At 39.1% G+C, this 23510-nt stretch overlaps 1 protein-coding gene across 5 annotated transcripts in view; it reads right to left on the bottom strand.

Annotated features, from left to right (window-relative positions):
- The window catches only part of SORCS1 (sortilin related VPS10 domain containing receptor 1), a 502288-nt gene that overhangs the window by 248224 nt on the left and 230554 nt on the right, over positions 1 to 23510 (bottom strand). Inside the window, exon 1 of one of the 5 annotated variants that reach the window (XM_032422993.1) lies at positions 332 to 608. The exons of the other annotated variants lie outside the window; for them this stretch is intronic. The gene's annotated coding sequence lies outside the window, so the exon portion shown is untranslated. Of the gene's footprint in view, positions 1 to 331; positions 609 to 23510 lie in introns of those variants that run through there. 5 annotated transcript variants of the gene reach the window in all.

The raw sequence follows: 23510 nt of genomic DNA on the forward strand, positions 1-23510 counted from the left end.
TCATTCTTTCTTCCATGACATCCCAGGTCCCTGTCCATTGTATTGAAAGTGTCGATGCTCACAGTTTTCTGTGTGAACAGACTCTGTTCTCAGTAGGCAGGACTCGTTCATATTTACCCTTTTACCCTTCTTTCTGCCCGTTTCTCTGTTTCAAGGCTGCACTCAAATACCTCTTCCTTCACTGAACTTTCTTACGTTCCTCTGAAGAATGTGCTCAAACTCATCCAAATGGCTCCTGCATTGTTTTTATATTCTGCTGTGTGTGACCTTATGCGGTGCGGCTCTCCCCACTGCTACCACCTACTGCAGAGCACAGTGCATTTACACTTACTCTTCTGTCTCTCTCCAACATCGTAGCTGCTTCTTGCAATCCAGAAGGGGCTCCAATCATGGCGCTGATTGAACCGAACACCACTTCTCTAAATGTGCTCCTCTGTTATTACAAAATATAATAGGAGAAATTTCACAGTTGATGTTTGTATTTCCTTTTGCACGGTGAGGGGGCAAGAAAACTTCAGAGCTCTCCTACCCTGAGTTTATGTCAGGCAAGAGTCATTATGAGACATAAATATAAGAGAATTTAGGGGCTTACTTAGGAAGAACTCATACAAATATATACATAAAATGTCTTATACATTATTAAAGTATTCAATATAAATATAGCAATGGAAAACAAAATATGCATTTATCAGTTACGCAAAGATAAATTTGGGGGGGGGGCATGTCTATTCAGCTTTACCAAGGGCTCTCTCTTCTGATATGACCCTAATCCCCAGGCATTTCTGGTCCATCACATAGCACATCCATCCTCATGCTGAGGTCACATCTTCATAGGCTGCGTTACCCCACGCTCATACCTGCTTGCCAAATTATTTATGAATAATAATAGTGAACACTTACTGAACACTTAAAACATACCACCCTCTGGCTGAGCACTTTACAAAGACTGGCTCACTTAATTCTCATGGCATTCCATGAGTTAAGTACTGGTGTGATTCACATCTTATGGATGAGGAGATCGAAACTTAGAGAGGATGACTGACTTGGGCAAGTCGGGGCAACAATGAGCTGAGCCTGATTCAGACCAGGCAGTTAGTCTTCGAAGCCTGGATGCTTAATACAGAGAGGTAGCCGCTCATGTATTGAAATTGTGCCCTTTATAGGATAGTTCGTCTGAAAAAATGAAATAGGATGGAATTTTCCAGTGAAGCACACATAACTTAGATCACCTGCCTCTCAAACAATAAAGCACCTCTATGCATAATATCTGCCAGTTATCATCCTAAAGTCAATTCTGTGTTTGAAGGAGGACCCCCAGGCCAAGCATCTAATAAGCCAAGACTCAAAGGTAGTGATGAGTACCATCACACAGGGACCACTGCGGACATCCCCCCTGGTTGTGAAGAGCTCCAAACGGGAAATGGCATACAGAATCCTGTGTTTTGCCATCCTCGCCAGAAAATGAATTTGAGCTATAATTGCTAATGTAACATGTGACTTCTGCCAGAGTGCTCCACTCTCTTCCAGGACACCCTGTTTGGCTAAAGAAGCACTGTAATTGTCCTGCCCTGGGAATAGGCAAACAGTAGTGAAATATTTATTGAATGAAGCCAACATTACTTGGTCCTCCTCGCCCTTCAGTCAGAACATGCACATGAAAATTATGAAAAACATCAAAAACTAATGATGTACTATCTGTTGGCTAACTGAACATAATAAAAATTATGAAAAATGTATTCTGGAAGCATAAGCAACTTAAACGTTTAATGGTGACAATGGGCTTTACTTGATTCCCTGATTGTAAATGATCCAATTATCCTAAGGTGTGGAAGTTGTTCTCTGGGTGTCACGGTCTAGGGTCAAATTAGGGTTTGTTTCCCATAGATGGACGGAACCTCAGCCTCACATGATGGTGCATAACAGAGCTTTTGCTACCTTGAGTTTTCTGAAAGCCAAGTGAATGAAAAATGAATGAGATGCTTCCTCATATGTAATCAGAGAGGACTGGCCTAGCTGATCTCTAGCCTTGTTTGTAATAGTCTAGAATTCCTGTAGCTGGAGGAGTTTGGGGGAACTCTGCATCCATAGGGAAGCCTACAACACACTTCTGAGAAGTAAGGCTTAGAGAAAAATACCCCCATCCCGAAATTGTAGGAGACAGCCAGGGGTTGAAGTGTTGAAATGGAGGTATATCCTTTGCCTGTTATATCCTATCTATTTTCTTCTTAGTTTCTTTAAAAGTGAAATGATTGAGCCCTGGTCAGAAAACATGGTTTGTTCATTGTTACATATCCTTGCAATATCTTATAGTATCTCCATTTTTGTGTCCCAATTACTTTCAGGAAAGCTAAAAATTCTAGACTATTAGAACTTCAATAAGGTCTTAGAGATGATTACATCTCTATTCAATGGTTTTCTTTTCTTTCTTTCTTTCTTTCTTTCTTTCTTTCTTTCTTTCTTTCTTTCTTTCTTTCTTTCTTTTTTTTTTTTTTTAAAGCAGTGGGAGAGTTTAAGCCCTACTCTAAGTACACATTCAACAGATAGAGAGCTATCCTCACTGAAACACCTGTCTGCCACTCCAACTGGTGCCCCCCCCCACACACACACATCCTAGTCTCCCTCTTTTAGTAATTCTTTAACATTTTCACACAGCTTTCAGGGATCAAAAAAGTAGTTTCCACACAATTGAATAGGCTCAACTTTAGGATTCTGCAGATGAAGAAGCTGAGGGTCAGGGTAAAGCAAGTCAAGCATTCATGAGTCATGAAGAGAACCCAGGTTTTCTGATTCTTGTGCCAAGACACTTCTCAGAATTACAGGTTATCAAATATGCAAAAGTACTTTAATCTCATCAGAGAATAAAATTCACTTTATAAAGCCTATCCATCTTAGAACTGATTAATACTGTAAGGAAGGAACATAATACTACATGGGAAAAAGCCAAATTCTCCTCCAAAACAAAATAAACAAAAAACCATAGAGGCTTAGATGTTTAAGAAACCTGTACAATTATACTTTAGAATCATACCAAAATGAAAATGATGGCAACATTTGGGAAAGGGACCAGGGCTAGAGCTGGTAGTCAAAGAGGATATTAAAAATTTTTAAATTACATATAATCCTTAAAGAGAATGTATTCCAGCATCCCTCATGGAATAGATTAAACAAACAAACAAACAAAAAAGCCCAGAAACACTTGTATCATTGATGTGTACCCCCTCCAATCTGCATGCAGTGATATCCAACTGACCCACAGGCAAAATCCCTTCCACAACATCTGGATGATCCAGCTACCTAGAGACAGAGTTCTATCCTACACCATCACTTGAGGCCATACTAACATTCATCCACAAGTACCCAGGAGAACTGCCAGGTCTCACTGCCCTCAGATTTTCCAATTTTGTTTAAAAAGCAAAGTAATATTGGAAAAACCGGCAGTCTCATCCACAATCTTAAAACAGCCCCTTCCTTTGGGATGCCTGGGTGGCTCAGTCGGTTAAGTGTCTGTCTTTGGCTCAGGTCATGATCTCGGGGTCCTGGGATCCAGCCCCGGGATGGGCTCCCTGCTCAGCGGGGAGCCTGCTTCTCCCTCTCTCTCTGCCTGCTCATGCACATATGCTCTCTTGCTCACAAATAAAATAAAATCTTAAAAAAAAATAGTCCTTTCCCTGAATTCTTATATGCTTCAAGATGAACCCAGTATAAATTAAAACATTCAGGTCCTTTTTGGCTTGCATCTTTCTGTGGCACTGGTGGCATCTGAATATGTGGTAACAGGTGCTGCAAAATATTCACCAGAATCCAAGCCTGATTCTTCGTAATCAGGCATGATGTGCAGCTCCCGTGAAGTTAATCTAATTACTAGAAATAGAGTTTAGCATTATAGTGCAATGGTCCATGCATTCACTCATTCAACAATTATTTATGTTACGTTGTGTCTCCCATGTTCCAGGCCTTGTTCTGGGCCTGGGCAATAAAAGAGAGATAGGGGGAAAAAAACAAACAAACAAAAAACAACAACAACAAAAACAACTACAAAATTGCTATTCTTGCAGAGCCTAAATTTCAGCGGGGAGAGACATACTGTAAACATAGACACAAATATATAATTTTTCAGGTGATGGTAAATGCCTTGAAGGAAAAGAAAAGAGTAAGGGGGACAGAGAGTGAAGATGGGGTGTTCAACTTTACATAGTACGGTCAGAGAATGGCTGCTGTGATCAGGCATTTGAGAATACACTGGAATGATAGAAAGTGGGCAGGTATGTATGATGAGAAAGATTATTAGAGGCAGTGGGAAGAGCAAGTACCAGGACATTAAATGAGGTCCAAGCTCAGAGTGTGTGACTCACAGAAAGGAGGTGAGCACACGTAGGGCAGAGGCTAAAAACAAGGAGAGCGGGAACATACTTGGCCACTTCATAAAGATAACAGCACCTACAACACACTGAGCCTCACAGGCCATGTTAAGCCTTTGGAAGGTTCTGAGAGGGGGAAGCATGATATTAGTAACATCTTAATAGCACAAAGGTTCCAGGAGTTTAGTTTCCCTACCTGTAAAAAGGGGATAAAATGGTATCCATTTTCATAGGATTGTTGGAAGCGTTAAAGGAGATGCTCCCTGAAAAGTTCTCGATGTATAGCAAGAATTTATCAATGTAAGCAGTTATTATTATAGGTGGTCATTGGTTTAACAGCATTTGCTTCCAAGGAACAGATTTAGGAGATACAATCTGAAGGTCCAAAGGGCGAAATGATATAGAACATAATAGATCACTGACTTAGAACAACTTATCTGAAATCCCAGAGGAAGGAAAAAAATATATAAAGGGAAGTGAGATACAGCATGTTTTCTTAAAACAGATCATTCTCCTTGATATAATATTCCTAGAAGATATTTAGCAGGACACATTGATAATGGTGGGGCCAGTGAAATTTGTATGTTGGACTTTAGGGAATGAAACACTATATACTTGAAAGCAGCTCTCACACTCACAAAACATCAGAAAACACTGCTTGAGGGAGGTGAGTCGGTGGCATATTATTTTAGAGAACTCGACTAATTTCTGACTAGAACTTAGATCTGATACCATGACCCAGATTCTTCCTAAAATATTTTGGTCCTATAATTCATTATTTCTCAACCCCCAAAGCCACCCAAATTAATTTTCTACACATATCCCTGCTTTTTACATTCCTACTTTTTCAAACTATAATTCCCTCCTTCTCTCAAAAATAATGTCCTCTAATTCACCTCCACTAAGCACCATTTTCAGTTTTCAATTGAAACTGGAGCTGGCTCCAGTTTCTAATTGCACCAATAACTCCTTCAACTCAAGGCCTTTATACTTCCCTTACTTCAGAACAGTCAGTGTTTATATGTCTACCTTACAAGGAAAGCGATGAGGGGTCACCCTTCCAAGAGGAGTCAACGTCAGGTCTCGTCACAGTAATGGGCTCTGAAGTTGCCAGTGCAGGCTTTGCCAATGACCTGCTGGGTGACCTTGGGCAAGCTGCCCAACATCTCTGGGCTGTTCTTTAATAATACCGATTGACCTCACAAGGTTGCTGGGAGGAATCACTAATCAACCTGATTGCGAAACACTTAGTCAATAGAGTACTTCATAAATATTTACTAATATACAATGAGCTCATCGCATCTGAGAGCCAAAGAATTTGCATCATCAGAGAAAACACTATCCAGACCCTGAAATAGTAGTCAACGTTGTACCTGAAATGGATCTTTTCTCTTAAATACAAGTCTACTGGCATTTTGGGATGGCTTGGGTTTCTTATCATAAGTGATGGGGGTAAATCGGATCAGAGAAGTTTAATTACCCTCTAAACAAAGAAAACAGTGATTCTAGCCCATTAAAGCAGTAAAATGATATGCAGGGGAAAAGTATTTAACACTCCTATAATAACATGTGTGTACAACTGAGCTTATCACTCAACAAACCAGATGAATTGGGAATAATACATGACAGACACCATGCTGGATACTGCAGATGAAATATAAAATAAAACAAGAAAGACTCCAGTCTCAAGAAGCATGCATTTTAGCATAAGAGACAATCAATCCCACCAATAAGATTTGATATTTTGTTGTTTATGTAAGTTCTCAGATGAAAATAAAACAGGATAGGGGTGCCTGGGTGGCTCAGTTAAGCGTCCGCCTCTTGATTTTGGCTCAGGTCATGATCTCAGGGTTGTGAGATCGAGTCTCTCGTCCAGCTCTGTGGAGCCTGCTTAAAATTCTCTGTCTCCCTCTGCCCACCCCACCCCCTGTGCTCTCTCATTCTCTCTCCCTCCCCTCCCTCTAAAAAAAAAAAAAAAAAGATAAAATAAAACAGGGTATAGCTATAAAAAGTGACAGCATGGTGACTGCTTTAATTTGGATGGCCTTGGAAGACCTCTCTGGGCAGATGAGTTAAGCTGGGGAGGGAAATGGGTGTACATGTAAAGCAGAAGAAATTACAGATTCAAAGGCCTTAAGGTATATATTCAAGGAACCAAAGAAAGTTGCACACTTATAGCTCAGAGGATGATGAGTAGAGTGAAGCAGGCAGGGGCTAGATCAGGCAAAAAAGCCTTCCTTGGAGGATAGCATAAGAAGGTTGGATTTTCTCATTTGTGTGATGGGAAGGCACACAAGGGATGTGATCAAAAATATGACAGAAACTGACAACATTTTTTAAATGGTCATTTTGACTACTATGTGTAGAATAAGAATAAACTAGAGAATGGCAGAAGTAGGAAAAGCAGGAAGTCCAGTTAGGGGATAAGGATGCCTTGGACAGAGGACTTAGACTAGGAGCCATGCTTAGGCTTCATTTTTCAGCGAGTAACACTTATAGGTCATCATCAAGTTATCAACTGCACCAGAACATATCTTGAATATCCCCCCTAATTAGCTTATAATTATTTTTATCAACAATTTCTAATAATTTCTCTTTGTTATTTACAACATTTTCCAGTTACAGTAATTTTTTCAGTTTACACTTTTTAGTGTAATCCTGATTCAGTATGTGAACCTTCCTTTTCATGTAGGACTAGGCAACTCCTGTGATTTCTGATTACAGATACCCTGTATGGGATGTGGCTTATTTGACATTGAGGGTGAAGTTTTTATAATCAACATGAATAATTCAGCAGTGTATTAGTTGTGCTTTATTATTACCATTTACTTCAACTTGAACTATAGTTTGAGAGTTATGGACTTTTTTTTTTTTTTTTTTAATCAACAGAAGCTCATCCATCACTTTGTATCCAAGGGAGATACCAGGTTATAAAGTTTGCTATTTATAGCAACAATTGTGATTCGAAATGAGAATCAGTATTTTGTTCCCCTGCCATCTAACCTTAGGTCAAGCACAGGATCTACAATGGAATTTTACAGGAAGTGAAATGAAAGCACACAGCTGGAGATTAATGCCAGAGCAAGTGCTCAAGGGAATGCACTCTCTGGCTGCTTCCCAGAAGAAAAATGGTCAGTTATGTGGATTGTGTGTCAAAGCTACATGGAGGGGTGGCAGAGAAATGACAGACAGGATGCCCCAGCATTTCCACATCAGGCTGCATGAGCCTAATTCTCTGAAAATGAAGGATGATCTCCCAAAATTCTGTTCAGAGATTGCCTTGGGAAAGAAGTCTCCAGGACTTGTTAAATCTTCAGCTCTTTATCGAGTATCATTTATGTGGTTAGCTGTAAAGCTATACTTTCCTCCCACATTGTAATGTAATTTCTTGTGTCCCTTGCAAATTACCACCACCATCAGCACCCACTGAATCAGTCCCTTCATGCTGTACCCAAAGACGTGGTGCTTTCATTAAGAGCGTTTCCTAGAGCAAGGTGCCCATGGACAGAGACTGCAGCTGTATGGTGTCCTCTGCGTAGCCCCCACCATGAGGCCTTCAGTAATTAGGTATTTATCTAATTTTTTTCCTTATAGTGATGAGGCTAATGAGAATCTGTTGCTATTTTCATACCTCTGAAGACATTTCAGCTCTTGTTTGCTTTAAAATGTGTTTGAAAATCCTGAGAGAGACCTTTTCTTTTTTGCCACAGCTGGGTTTTTATACAAATTATGAATAATAACCAATCTTCCCTAAAATTCAGGGAACAAAATTCAGGTTGCTTAACGGGCTTTAGGAGAAAATTCAAACATCGGTCTATTTTTGAAGAGGTAACACTCTAGTCAAAAAATGGACAGAGCCCTCAGCAAACAAAACAAAACAAAACAAAACAAATAAAAAAAACCCACCACAGTAAAAGTTTGGTGAACATTGGAAAACAAAATAAATATTTGATCTACTCATCATGAGAGACTTCTAGGACCTGATGGACTAGAATTCTGGAGAAGGACCAGGGAATATGCAGATTCTGGAAGAATCTAGTCCCTCTGGAAAGCCAATCTCATCTTGCAGATTCAAGAAGCACTTGTGCATTAAAGAGGAATTATCTGCTCCATGCAGAACCCTGGGCTGGTGCCGCAGTGCAGAGAAGAGAGACAGAGTGTGCCTAAGAAAAGCAGGGCTTCTTCCAAAGCACCTGGCAAGGTACTCTTACAGACATACTTTCCTATTTTCCAGATGATGAAAACAAGGCTCCAAGAATGGAGGGAACCTGTCCCTACTCAGGCAACTGATAATGGGCAGAACTTGGTTTCAAATGTCAATCTGGCTGACTCCCAAGTCCATAATCATAACCTCTACCTTATACTCTCTCTGCAACACACAACCCAAGAATGAACTGAATACTGCAGGTCTCTCTGACCCTCACTTCTTACCTATGCATATCTCTATGGTATAAATGGCCAGATTGTATATGACCTAGGGAATGTGTTTTTGATTAGTTATTAAACCTATATGAGCAGGCCAAGAACAGATAGGGCTTCTTTTAAAGGTCCAGAGAAAAGCAACCACTATTTCCAAGCTGAAAAATTTCCCTTGTCACTTCACTGGTATTTCTTATCTGGGGTGCCACCATCTCCTAGGGGACCCTTTGTAAATTTGTGGGATGTTTTAAAATTGTCATAATGACTGGGGGGGGGCATAGAGTATGGGCCAGGAGATGCTAGATATCACCACACATAATGTTCAAACATTACAGTAGGCTTTCCTATAGCTGGAAAAATATCTCTAGAGTCAAACTCCATTTTACATATCAACATATTTTTTTTGAATTTTTAATATATACTAAGTTTTACAGAATCTAACTCCCATTTACCTCAAGGGAAGACTGAATTCTTTTTCAAAATTTTATTGAGAACTTTTTCAAGAGCTGTTCACCATTTCTCTTTTATTTTTTTTAAGATTTTATTTATTTATTTGAGAGAGAGATGGGGGAGTCACTGGGAGAGAAAGACTCTCAAGGAGACTCTGCGCTGAGTGCGGAGCCAGACTTGGGGCTGGGTCTCACGACCCCAAGATCATGATCTGAGCCAAAACCAAGAGTCGGATGCTCAACCAACTGAGCCACCCAGGAGCCCCTCACCATTTCTTAAAATCACATAACTGAGAACCATGCTGCAAATGGAAATTGGGTTGCCAATCCTACCCATTTGTATCAGTCTACATCATTCTCTTCTTTCGGGCAACTTGACTTCTAATAGTGTAGGATCTGTACTCTCACATACTAAAATAAATGAACAAATGTATTCACGTATTATACATTATACTTCTTTTATCTTTATATTATAGACAACCTATTTTTATTACATTTTAATTATGTGTGTGGGTGAGTGTGGTAGGCAGAATCTTGCCTTCCCCTCCAAAGATGTCCTTCCCTAATGAATATGTTAGATTGCATGACAAAAGGAACACTGCATATATAATTGAGGTTACTAATCACTTAACCTTAAAATAGGGAGCTTATCCTGGATTATCTGGATGGACCCAATCTAATCACATGTGCTCTTAAAGACAGGGGGAAAAAAAAAAAAAGAAAGAAAAGCAGAAGAGCAAGCCAGAGAGTAAGCATGAGAAGGATACTAGGTGCCATTGCTGGATTGAAAATGGAGAAGCCATGTGAGAACAGATGTGGGTGGTCTCTAGGAACAAACAGGACCAGATGACAGCCAGCCTAGAAACAGTGACCTCAGACCTACAGCCTCAGGAACTGGATTTATCAATAACCTGAATGAACGTGCATGAGAATGCTATCCCAGAGTCTCCAGTGGGGGAGCCTAGCCAGTTGACACCTTAACTTCAACCTTATGACACCCTAAGTAGCAAACCAGCAGAGTTCACCTGGTCTTCTGATCTACAAAACTTTGCTTTTTTAAGCAGCTAAATTTATGGTAATTTTTTAGGCAGCAATAGAAGTCTAATACAGTTTCATGTGAGATTGTTTTCTTTTTTTTTTTTTAGGGGGGAGGGAGGGGGGAGACAGAGGGTGGGGGAGGGGTAGAGAGAGAATCCTCAAGCACTCTCCCCTTTGAACATGGAGCCCGATGCAGGGCTCGATCTCACAACCCTGAGATCATGACCTGAGCCAAAATGAAGAGTCAGACACTTAACTGACTGAGCCACCCAGGCGCCCCTGAGACAGTAGTTCTAATAAGATTGATAATGATGGACTTGGTGGCTAAGATGGTTGGAATGCAAAGCATAGTCTGTATCCTTATTCGGACCCTAGGACAGATATTGATCAGGCTCTGATGACAGTGCAAAATGAAGTTTTTGTGTGCAAGAGTTCCATTTTACTTGTTACATAAGCATGCTGTGTTCCTCCTGACAGAATCATAAAAAGAGCCAGCCATATTCTAGTTAGAAATATTAACTAGACTAGTCTTGGAACTGAAGAACTACAAAATAATCTTTTTATGTAAAAAGAAAAGAAAAAGAAAAAGAAAGAAAGTGAAAGAAAAGAAAGGAAAGGAAAGAACAGAAAAAAGAAAAGAAAAGAAAAGAGTATATCTATCTATAAACTTAATTAGGAAGAGTTCTAAGTTGAGTTCCTAAATCTTATATCATTGAAGAGCATTGAAAGACTAACTCTCTAAAGGACAGTCTCTCCAACATTTATGATGTAGGGCAGAGGAAGGAAGCCTGTTAAAAATTCAGATCCCTGGTTCTCTTCCCCAGAGCTTCTAGTCCAACAGGTCCTAGAAGTACTCAGGAATCTGTAACTTCAAGTTTCCTAGATTTATAACAATCTATTTTGAGAAAAGGTTCAGTGTTTGAGACTCTACAGGATAAGCAAAGAGGAGGCTAACAGGGAAGAAGAAAAAAATGGAACAAAAATATCAAAATTCCTCTTGGTACAAGTGCACAGAATGAGCGCTAGCCTAACAACCAAGCAGGAGCTCCACTTTCCAAAACAGAGTAAATCTCTTCAAAAAGGACAGAAAGGACCAATTACTTTGAACAGAAAGGCTATCATGGTCTAGTGGAAAGAGCATGGGTTGTGGAGATGGCTAGACCTTTATTCATGTGTTGAGTGATTCACTCACAAGGTAACTCTGAGTAATTAATTTCTCCATCTTCCTCAAGTTTTGGTATCTTTCTCTGCAACTGAAAATGGTATCTAACCCTCAGGATGGTGGTGAAAATTAAAAGAACTATTATGATTTTGGGCACACTGTAGCTATTTAATAAATATCTATTCTTCTGTTCCCTGTTAGAAACAAAAGTTCCAAGGGTGATAAATATATTTTAAGTTGACTAATTCCCACCCCTGGTCTTTAACCTTTTCAGAGAGAAGAGCTTGCATCCCATTAATTTTTAAAGGCCAGAAAAGGAAATTCATTAACATCTCTTAGTCATTTGTTCCAGTAACATCATTTATACCAGGAATGCCTTCTTCAGATCCCACCTAATAAAACTCAAGCCTATTATCCATCCACAACATGTACTTATGGAGAAGAGAAAAATTAAATTGAGACAACTAAAGGTAGTTAAAGACCAATGGGCTTAACAACAAGAGCTGAGAAGATTAAAATATGCTGCCAGCCTATGAACCCACCATTCTTAAATAGATTTCTTACCGGGTATCCTATCAATCCCCAGTGGATTAGTAATAATCATGGTGCCAAGTGCCTTTTGATATGTCTGTACTCATTCAACCACATGTACTGAACATTTGATTATTTGCCACAGGCCCTGTAAATACCTTGGACACAGAAAGGTATATGAATTGGCCCAGTTCCCTCTAGGATTTCTAAGGGAAATCTCACGTGAAGTGAAATCTAAGTTACTATCAGATGCTCAATGAAAGTAGCAAATACCTAAATTCTCTGCCTATAGGTTTACTGTGGTTACTCTTGGGTTGTCTGTGTATCATTCTCATCTTTAACAAGGTACCTGCAGAACGGCTTGCAGTTCATCTGGTTCTACCAACCTGATTCTGGGCATAATGTTAGGAATACTGTCTAGATCAGGGTTTAGCAAACTTTTCTCTGTAAATGGCCAGACACTAAATATGTTCAGCTTTGTGGGCCATAGAGTCTCCCTTGCAATTCAACTCTATCACTGTAGCAGGAAAGCAGTCATAGACAATGCATAGATAGGGTAGCTATGGTCTAATAAAACTATTATTTATGAAAATTAAGTGGTAGGCAGAATTTGGCCATAGCTTGATGACTCTATTCTACAGTCCAGATTCTTTAGACTAGATTTCCTGGCTACACACTCAATCTAAAAGAAAAAATAGGATCCAGTGTTGAGCACTTTAGAGATTTACTTTTTTACTCAGCTTTTTATCCTGAGGATTTTTTTTAACACACACACACACACACACACACACATACACACACACACACACACTCTAATGGGATAGGAAGGGAATGACAAAACAAAACCAAAAGCAGTGGTTCTCCTGATAGAAGGCTTTCCTAAAGAATTTTAATACGAATGGGATAAATAGCATATTACATTTTCTGGAGATGTAGCCCAGGGCTGGATTTGGAGCTCTGGAGTAAGTGGCCCCTTGATGACTGCTGAGGTTGAATGACTCAATTAAAAAACCAAACAACAACATCAAAAAAACAGCAAAACCTTCATGGACTCAAAGTGAACAACTGTCACCACATATGCATTAGAAGTCATATCACTCTGCCCACAAAAGCCAGATGATATGCAGAAATAACTGCTGAAAGTCTCAGAAGACGTTCAACATAAGGTATCCCAAGCATGCTTAGGAGATACCTACCCAGCCTGCTCCCTTAGCCATTTGTAGAGTCATTGACATTTCAGAGTAAGCAGATGTCTTTCAATTTGATTTGATTTTAGAAGAGCCACTTGCCACCAATCTCAGATATGTGTCTGATCTACATAATCATGTTATAAGCCCTAAGAGGACCTCTGAATGAGGGGCGAGGTTCCTAAGTTTAGAATATATTATCAGCAATATTAATAACACCTTCATTTTTTTTTTCCTTTTACCCTTTGAAAGAGTTTTCATTTCTCTTTCATCTAGCAGGTTCTGTCATGTTTAAAGACTGAATGGGGCACATAGGACCTAATGTGCACAATCACAAAACATAATTAGCAAATCTATCAACCAATGATCTTGGTTGCATCTCTGTTACCAGCTCTACTTATTTCTTTGACTTAAGCTTCTCTGACTCAGAGGAAAGAAAATAATGATGTTTCTGACCTTGCACAGTAAAGTGACTCTTCATACAGTGTCACAGCAGGAAGAATCTGGTGTGTTCATTCTTTTTATATTTTGGCATCTCTAATCAAGGCACAAATTCTTGCTCAAACTTCACAATGCACCCATAGCTGGAGTTCTGAACCAATGAATTGTTACTCTTCTTGCCGAACACATCAGCCATTTCTCAGACCACATCTCTATAACACTGCTTCCTCTCCTTAATTCTGTGAGCTACTCAGCATCTAGACAAGTCAAAACTTACTCTTTCCTCCCTGATTCCTTCTCTTTCTCTCTCCTTCATTCTCTCTCTCTCTCATTTGAAACATATTCATAGCACTGTTACCATGCACTATGCGATGTGGGGCTCTTGGATTCTAGTGATGTTGAAAACTTAACATTCAATCCCTTCATACAAGATTGCAAATAGTCCAGCCACATCTACTGTGGAATGCAGAACTTTCTTTCCCTCAAACAGGTTTCAAGATAATACAAGAGTATCCATCTGGCAGATGAGGCACCTTAACCTTCACATCCTTTTTTTTCCCTCTCTTTTAAATTTATGGACACCATTTAGGGAGATTTCAATTCCCATTAATAATATGTGCAATTGATCTACATTTAAAAGAATTTAATCATGTCTTAGTGACAAATTTAGCTTAAAGCAGAGCTACACTTAGGACTTCCAAGTAAATTTCTGTTGAAAAGGTCAATTTCTAACATTTGTCAGTTAAAGCCCATACCAGACAAATTAAAATTTCCTCCACTTGTCTGGAGCACAAACACTTTCAATACTGAGTATCACCAGTGGTTGTCAATTAGGAAAACGACCCAAACAACAACAGAGACTGAGAACATTTTTTAAGACCTGGATATTTATTTATTTATTCAATATTTATTATTTATTCAATTTACTCTAACTCTTGAATAAATAAATATTAGCTTTTTCATACTAAAAAGCTATCTCAAGATGGTAATGGAAAAACAAAACAAAACATTATCTTACTGGATAATTAAAATCATTTCAATGACATAAGCACTTGAACATCTATTATTGAGGAAAGAAGTAGGGGGAGGTTTTAAACCCTCACTGAAGCTTATGAATTTCACTAGGGATCCAAAAGCACATGAACAACTGGAAATTAACATGGGACAAGGTTTGATAAAATTATGGTCCTCATGTTATGCTGAAGACAGTGTTTTGGACAGCAGAAAAATTTATGTGTTGGATTTCTGGAAAAGCTTTATGTAACAGGCAGGATATCATCAACAGTCACAGATAGGCAGTGCTATAGTAATCACATTATTTTTTTTTTCCTTTTGATTCTCTATGTTTTCGAATTTTATATCATACATCAATTATTTTATCAAAAATGTAATAAAAATTTTTAAAGAGAGAGAAAAAAGGAAGAAAGAAAAAAGACTCCCTTTTCACTTTCCTCAGGTCAGTCTCATATCCAATAGGACTGCATGTCCTGGTTTCTCTGCTTTTTGGCCCTTAATTATTAAATGGTTCATAATTTACTCTAAGGGAAAGGACTCAGGGCCAAACATCTAAAGATGATTTTTGTCCATGAGGTCAGCAGCAAAGGAGTGAGATTTGGCAGGCCCAACAAAAGACTGCATTTATTGTTGCAACAAACATGAGCGACTAAGAAGGTTATCTCTAAGCACCCCCAGGGGAAGGAAGTAAAGGACAGCCTCAGAGTAGGGGAAGCAGGCACACTCATTGTGCCATTCATGCCCTTATCTTCTGATAAAGAAGATGACAAGGGAGTCATAGCCGTGAATTTTTGTTGTTGTTTGTTCTTAGAAGTCCTTAAAATCGACTATTACACACACACACACACACACACACACTCATCTGGCGTTGAGTGGCAACACTAACTAAGCTGTCCCAAGATTATAGAGGAGGCTGTCTTTTCCAAGCACCCTGTGATTACTATCGATCTGTTCAGCTCATTGCAACTCAACCTTACCAGACTGGTCATGGAAGAAGGATGGATGTTATTAAAGATCCTGAGTAGCTGCTCTGCAGGTATCATTCACTAGAAGTAAACTAAATGTACTGACTTTCAAGCATACAGAAAGATTATGGAGCAGATCCATTCCCTTCCCAGAACCTAGAACCTGTCATGCCCCAAAGCACAGAGAGATGGAAATGGAAACACCTACTCTCCGAGTGTAATGTGGAAGCTCAGCTTTTAGACAATCCAAATAAAGGAGCAAAGCCAGGACTGGAGTAGCTGGATTCAAACCCACCAGTTGCTGATTAAGCTAGTGTGTGCCCAGGGCTATGCCAGATACTAAACAGAGAATGTTCAGAAACAGAGTGGTCTGCAGAGAACCAAGAGTCAAAGGCTTCTGAAATAAAGTAGAAATACCACTTACAACAGGTATAACAAATAGATTCATAAACACCAATGAAGTACCAATATTAGTCACAAAGGAGAGCATTAATCCTAGTTCATGTTAATATCAATTAATACTGATTAACAATCATGATTATAATATTTCAATAAATCCAATAAAATTAAATAGATTGTTGAAACTGGAACTGTTGACAAGGGAAAAGGAAAACGAAGTCAGAAATGTGTTAATTTACACTATTTTGGGAAAACATCACTAATTCAGGAATTATTTACATAATCATTTTTTATAGTATTCTTTGTTAAAAAGAATAAAGAGATGAAGGTGGCAAAATCACACCTGACATGCAGCAATCTTAGATGGATTAAAGGGTTATTGGAAAATGAAAAATGTTATTACTGTGGCACAGAGTTCATGAGACTAAACTTAAATAAAACCTCCCAGTAAAGAAGCAGATGTGAAGTGCTAGCACATAGTAGGCTTTCAAAAACTGGGAACTCTTACTAGTGGGAAAAATAATTAGCTTACAAATACTTGCCCATGTGACAGTTACACACTTAATCTAAAAGAAAAAATAGGATCCAGTGTTGAGCACTTTAGAGATTTTTTTTAACTAAAATTTTTTAATGTGGTAAAAAAACACATATCCTAAAATTTACCATCTTAACCATTTTTAAGGGTCCAATTCAATAGTTAAGTATATTCACATTGCCGTGCAACAGATTTCCAGAATGTTTTCAACTTGTGAAACTGAAACTCCATATCCATTAAACGACTCTCCGTTTCTCCCTCCCCCCGGGCCCTGGAAGCCAACATTCTACTTTCTGCTTCTATGAATTTGACTACTTCAGATACATCATGTAAGTGGGACTGTGCAGTATTTAGCTTTCTGTGATTGATTTATTTTTTTATTTATTATTTCTTAAAAGATTTATTTTTATTTTAGAGAGAGAAAGAGAGGGAGTGCACACGTAGTGGGGAGGGGCAAGGGGCGATGAGAGAAACTGAAGCGGACTCTGCAGACAGGGAGCCTGACCTGGGGCTCTATCTCAGGACCCTGAGATCATACCTGAGCCGGAATCAAGAGGTGGACACGTAACTGACTGTGCCACCCACGTGCCCCTATTTTCTTTTTTTTCTTTTTTCTTTTTTTAGATTTTATTTATTTGAGAGAGAGAAAGAGCAGGAGCAGGGGGAGGGGCAGAGCGAGGGGGACAAGCAGACTCCGTGCTGAGCGGGGAGCCTGACCTGGGGCTCGATCCCAGGACCCCAAGATCAGGACCTGAGCCAAAGCTAGATGCTCAACTGGCTGAGCCACCCAGGAGCCCCTTCTTTTTTATTTAACTGTAATTTCAGGGCAGTTAACATACAGTGTTATATTTGTTTCAGGGTACAATATAGTGATTCAGCTATATATATATATATAACGCAGTGCTCATCAAGATAAGTGTCCTCTTAATCCCCATCACCTATTTCACCCATTCCCCACCCACCTCTCCCCTGGTAACCATCTGTGCGTTCTCTATAGTTAAGAGTCTGTTCTTTGGTTTGTCTTTTTTTCCTTTGTTCGTTAGAGATTTACTTTCTTATGTCCTGTAATGTTTAAATGACTATAATTCTCATTACAAATGCATTGTTTCCTAATGCGTGGGCAATTTACTGCACACCCTGTATTTCCGTGTTCTTTCTCTCGCATACAGATACACTGTACCTGAAGACGGAATGGCCGTGCAGACAAAGCCCCAAAATATGTGCTCACCAAGACAGTTTTCTGTTGTTTCCTCTAGCACAGACCAGCTCCTTGGGCCTTCGTTTTATCAACTATAAATGGGCCCAGTGTTGGCTCACCCCCGCCTTCCATGGTGTCGCAAAGTGAAACAGAATCTGAGAATGTTCTTTGGATTCTTAGAGGAAAACACAGGAGACATACTTTTCCATTCTTCAGAAGCTGGTCTGAGATGGTATATATTTTACACAATGGATGGAAAGAATAAAAAGAGGTAAAGTCTCTGGCCTTCTAATAAAGTCAAGCTCATCATGGCCTTGTTGACAATCAGAAGGTATCTGAGGATGGTGCATGTTTATTAGGGAGGTTAGGCGCCCCCCTTTTTTTCTCTCTCTCTCATGGTAGAAAGAGCACTGGAAGAAAGTCAAAAGATGGAGGCCCTGAGCAACAGAGAGGAAGGAATAAAGACTGACCTGTTTACCACAGACTTACCTGTTCACTCTGGGGAATCAATTAGCCTTGGGTACATTACTTAAACTGAGGGGAGTAGTATTTTGTATTGTTGGACTCACAGGTTTTTATTCCATGCCCAATGCAAGTGTCATTTCAATGATTATCTCAGATAGAACTAATCTACTCTCCCTGGACTGAAGGTCCTAGTTGCATACAAAATAAAAATAAAGCCAGTGATACACACCATGGAATGATGTCTTATGTCCTCAATTCAATTATGAGACTAAATGTAGAAGAACCCAGTCCTAGACCTTGCTCCAAGCATCGTGTCAGGCACCGGAGGAACAGAACAGAACACACATTCAATAGATTAATTAACCACAGATGTGAAAGCATCTGGAAAACTTGCAAGGATTTAAAATTACAAGGTGCTGTTTTTAGGGAGAGGCCTATGTGCCTCAAGAGCAACGGGAGAATAATTACTTGCAAAACATCAAGGTCATTCCAATACTCTTTTCCTAGGAGGTAGCTTTAAAAAAAAGAAGAAACACACATGCTTGTCTTGGTGTTATGTATTCAGAGATTAGATATAATCCTTCTGTACTTCAGAGAACTTTGGCAAAAGTCAAGATGTTACTCTCTGCGACAGCAGGCTGAGGCATCCTGGGACTAAGCCCCATTCACTGGTTCCCCACACAACCCAGACATTGGCAGAAAGCCTGACCTCTTTACTTTAGGACTTTCAGTAGCTCTAAAGGGTAGACAACCTGCCAACTCACCTTCTGCCCTGGGGAACCAAGAAAAACAGACGAATGTTCGATGCACCCCAAGTGCATTCCACTGTCCAGGAGAAATGGCATCACTCCCTGGAGCTTCTTAGAGGAGAACAGAGGCTCACACCTCACGTATACCCAATGAAAGAGAGCCCCAGCTGATTTGTGCCCACAGTAAAGTATAAGAAGTACTGCCTTTGACCTAACTTTTTACTAGGACACCCTGCTCTTCCGATATCTTTACACTAATGTTTCTCAGGATGCACTGTGCAAAGGACCACCTTCTGCCGTGAATCATCTTGGGGGGGGGGGGGGGGGGTTGTAAAAATACAGATTTCTGGGCTCTTCCAAATACCTACTTAAGTTGCTATGTGGGAAACAAAAATCTATTTTTTTCATTTCTTTCATTTTATTGTGATATAATTGACATGTAACATTGTGTATGTGTAAGATGAATAATGTGCTCATTGGATACATTTCTTTACCAGCAGCAATCTAATTTTTAAACAATCACTCCAGTGATTCTGAAGCTCAATTCTGGGGACCACTGCATTATTTTTAGATGGGGACTGGATCTGAAGACTGCTATATTTCTGTCCTATCTTCCTCTCTCATTCAAAACTCTGACATTTCAGGTTGTCTTTCTCTTTCCCTCTATTTATATGGATTGAACCTTTTTTTCTATCTCTAAATCATCTGGGGATTGTTTTCTTCTAATAAAATGGCTACACTCCTGATTAAGGAATGTGATAAACCTGCTGTCAATTACCTTAATTGATCTGACAACCTGATTAGACCCAGAAAGGGGAAGATCTCCTCAGTGGAGCCTTATTAAAAAGGAGAAAACAAAACAAAGGCCCATGTAATTAAAATGTGATCGCTGGTGATGAGTATGTAAAATCAGCCCTGAGAGGCATTAATGATGGGGAAAACTTTTCTAAATGGCATCTTAGGCAGACAAAGGAACACAAGATGGTCAAATAAATCAGTGGGCTACTAGGGGAAAATGCTGAATAGAAACATAAGGGAATTTTCTCAATTATTAACTCACCAGCAGTTTTGAAATTAACAAAATCCACTCTTGGCTTATGGTGGGAAAAGCTTAGTTACTGTGGTTTCTGGCCACATTTGGGGCACTATGAACCTAAGGAGAATGACAGTTACTGGCACCATTTGTGGTTATATGATATATTTCTAGATATATCAATAGATAGATAGATATTGTTTATATATATATATATATATATATATATATATATATATATATATTTGTTTTTTTTTCCTGGACAACTATGCTGAAAGTAGAATCATGGGTCCATATCTCAACAGGAACTAAATAAATTGTCCTATGGAACAGAGTTCAGAGCATCGATGCCAGGTCATAGTAACCATGACTGCTCCAGCAAAAAGGCCAGCACTTAGCATGTGTACCAGAATCAAAGATTTTCTTTTAGTATTATTTATGATCCATTATTTCCCTCTCAGTGGAAAACACCTAAACTTTTCCCACATTTTGGTAGACTCCATGCCTTTAGGAATAGAAAGGCAGTATGGTGACTGTGTTATTTTACACAACAAAAATATCTAGGTCCCAAGAGTGCTGAGAAATAGAATATTATTAGCTAATTAGGATGAACTGTCACACTAGAGTGTTTGATTAAATTAATTAATCAAGCTGATGATTGGTCTGGAGGGGGTAAGAAGCTGTTTTCACACAGTGCACCTGGTAAATTGTGCTATTAACCAGTGGCCCCTTAGAAATTTAAAGAAAAAGTATTTTGGGATGAGAAATAAACAAGTTAGCATAAAGTTGACAGAGTGATCACGATGAAGGATAATGCCTGTGTACAGCAGGTGCCAAATACATGAGTGAGTGAACAGATTCGAGTTTACAGTTCCCTTGACCCTTATTAGTACACTAAAGAAATCATAAGTTTCAATTTGGATCTTCTTTAAATTGAATATAATGATTTCCTCTTTGATATTTACACAGAATAAAAGATTGAAACAGACCAAAGAAGAATCACATCACAGACTTCTGTCTTAATTTAAGGTTTCAAATAAACCAATCCAACTACCCATTTTTGTAAAGACATAAATGAGAATTAAAAGACCTCTAAGGTTTATTTGACAATCTCCCATGCCCAACTCACTTCAGAGATGCATTGTTCTTTCATTTCCTTTTGGGCAGCAGATAAACCATTTCTTCCACCATAGCTTGCCCAATTTGGCAAGCATCAACACTGCCTTAATTCTGACCAATTCGCTCCAAATTTAACACTCAATGCCAAACTACATTTTATATGTGACCCTGAATATGCTTGACACAAAGCCTTCTCTATATCCATAGGCAAAGTCTCCTGGCATTTTGTACCCTATCTGGGTTTGCTACTTGGCTAACCTGCATATGTGAAATTAAATGAAATAGACCAAGATTCCCCTGTAGTCAAGTCAACCAGGTCAACACTCCTTGTTGACCCTAGAATTAAGCAGCAGTTCAAATAGAATTGCAACTGTGTGCTATTTCTCAGACTCAAAAACAATATATTATTCTAAATCACCTAGAGTTTGACTTATTTTATTTTATTTTAAGATTTTATTTATTTATTAGAGAGCGTGCGCGAGAGAGAAATAGCATGAGAGGGGAGAGGGTCAGAGGGAGAAACAGGCTCCCCGCTGAGCTGGGAGCTCGATGTGGGACTCAATCCCAGGCCTCCAGGATCACGACCTGAACCGAAGGCAGTCGCTTAACCAACTGAGCCACCCAGGCGCCCCTGAGTTTGACTTATTTTAAACAGATGTGGTTGTTTATCTATTTCAAATAGTCCCTAGACAGTGTCCTCAATCACACCATAGCTGACAAAACTCAGGGTCTGCGTCATTCTTATGCTCTACAGAACATCTAGCACAACTCATTATTCCATGCCAGCATTTACTAAAGAAGCCCTCTCAGTTCAAAGCCTTTAAACTTGAATAACAAAGGTTGTAGGTATATGTGTTGGGACTTTATCAAAGCCTATGGTTCATCCATCCATTTACTCATTCATTCATACATCCACTCCAATTATTCCAATCTTTCAAGGAGTTGCCTTCAGGTAAGATGTAACTATAAATAAGGATAATTCCTATCCTTCTAGGGTTCATAGCGTGTACTACTGACATTCTAAAGCGCTTTAGATAAATGAAACCCCATATATATTGAACCCCAGTTTTCAAATAAAAAAAGTATTTTCTCATATACTTTGTAAAATTCCCTCAATAAAATCACAGGAAAAACAAAAACAAGACCCAACTGAAAATTTTATCAATTACCATTCTCCTACCCCTACCCAAGGACAGAGTTTTTGTCATCAGTTACCAAATATGGTCACATTCAATGAATACTCTAAAAAATATATAATGCATAAAGTCAACAAAACGAATGAGAAACACCTCTTTTGATCGGAAATATTAACCTTAGCTCAGATTTTATAATGATACATTCACTTAAAGCTACTTACCTATTGGTTTTTTTCTCACTATTTGCCTAAAAACTCCATGAGTGCAAGGGCCATGTGTACTTATGATCATTAATATGTGATCTGCACTTAGTACAGTGCCTGACACATACTGCACTCACTAGTCATTTATGGAATGGATACAATGAGTTAATGAATGAAATAAATTAATGCAATATAAACTTACACACGCAAAGCTATGAACATCCCTAAATAGCCTTCAAATTAAAAGATGCAGTTATCACATGCTGCATCAAGTCTAGGGGAAAAATAAGTAGAAAATTAGTGCACATCATCGGAAAGGGCCAGGAAGGGTAATTTTTTTCCCCCTCTAAAAGAGTCACAGAAAAAAAAAAAAGAAAAAACATGGGTGGGAAAGAAGAGTAGAAGGAAGAGTAAAGGGAGTGTTCAGCTCAAAAGACAAACTAAACATTTTTATTCAACACTTCACAATCTTCCAGAAATGGGTAATTCTCTCCCAGCTCTTCAGGCCAGCAGCATGAGGCTGAATACATCATCAGTTCTGATATAAAACATGAGTTTTCAAGTAAACAGGAAGTTTATCTTATAAAATGAGGCTTTTTATTTGCATAGAGGTTCTTCATTATTAACAGAGATGGACTTTCAAATACTCTCTACAGCTGTTGCTCTCTCCCTGACATATGGACCTTCTTAAAAGGAAAAAAAGTACAAGTCAGGGGGATTTCTCAGTAAATTCAATTCCTTTTATTTTCCACAGGGGCGGGGGTGAAGCAGCAGGTGGCTAATTCATTTTTATCTAATAGCATTTGATCATGTGACATATTTTATTTCCACAGTCAATATAACTTAATGAATAGCAAACTGGGAAAATCTGTCAGCATGCGGGGAGTTAGTGGGGCGTGTGTGTGTGTGGGGGTGTGTGTGCATGCACGTGTGTATGTGTGCGTGTGCATGGGGACACAGAGAGAAAGGGAAGGCTTCTGTGGTGAAGGTGGGGGAAGAATAAGGCTGCTTTGACACGGTCTGTGTTAAAAAGCCATTTCTTTTAAAGCCACTAGTTCCAATCCATGTTGACACAGGTCTAAAGCAATTATCTGGGCTAGAGAGACCAT

This window comes from Phoca vitulina, unplaced genomic scaffold, assembly GCF_004348235.1.
Source record: "Phoca vitulina isolate PV1807 unplaced genomic scaffold, GSC_HSeal_1.0 scaffold28, whole genome shotgun sequence".
Lineage (NCBI taxonomy): Eukaryota > Metazoa > Chordata > Mammalia > Carnivora > Phocidae > Phoca > Phoca vitulina.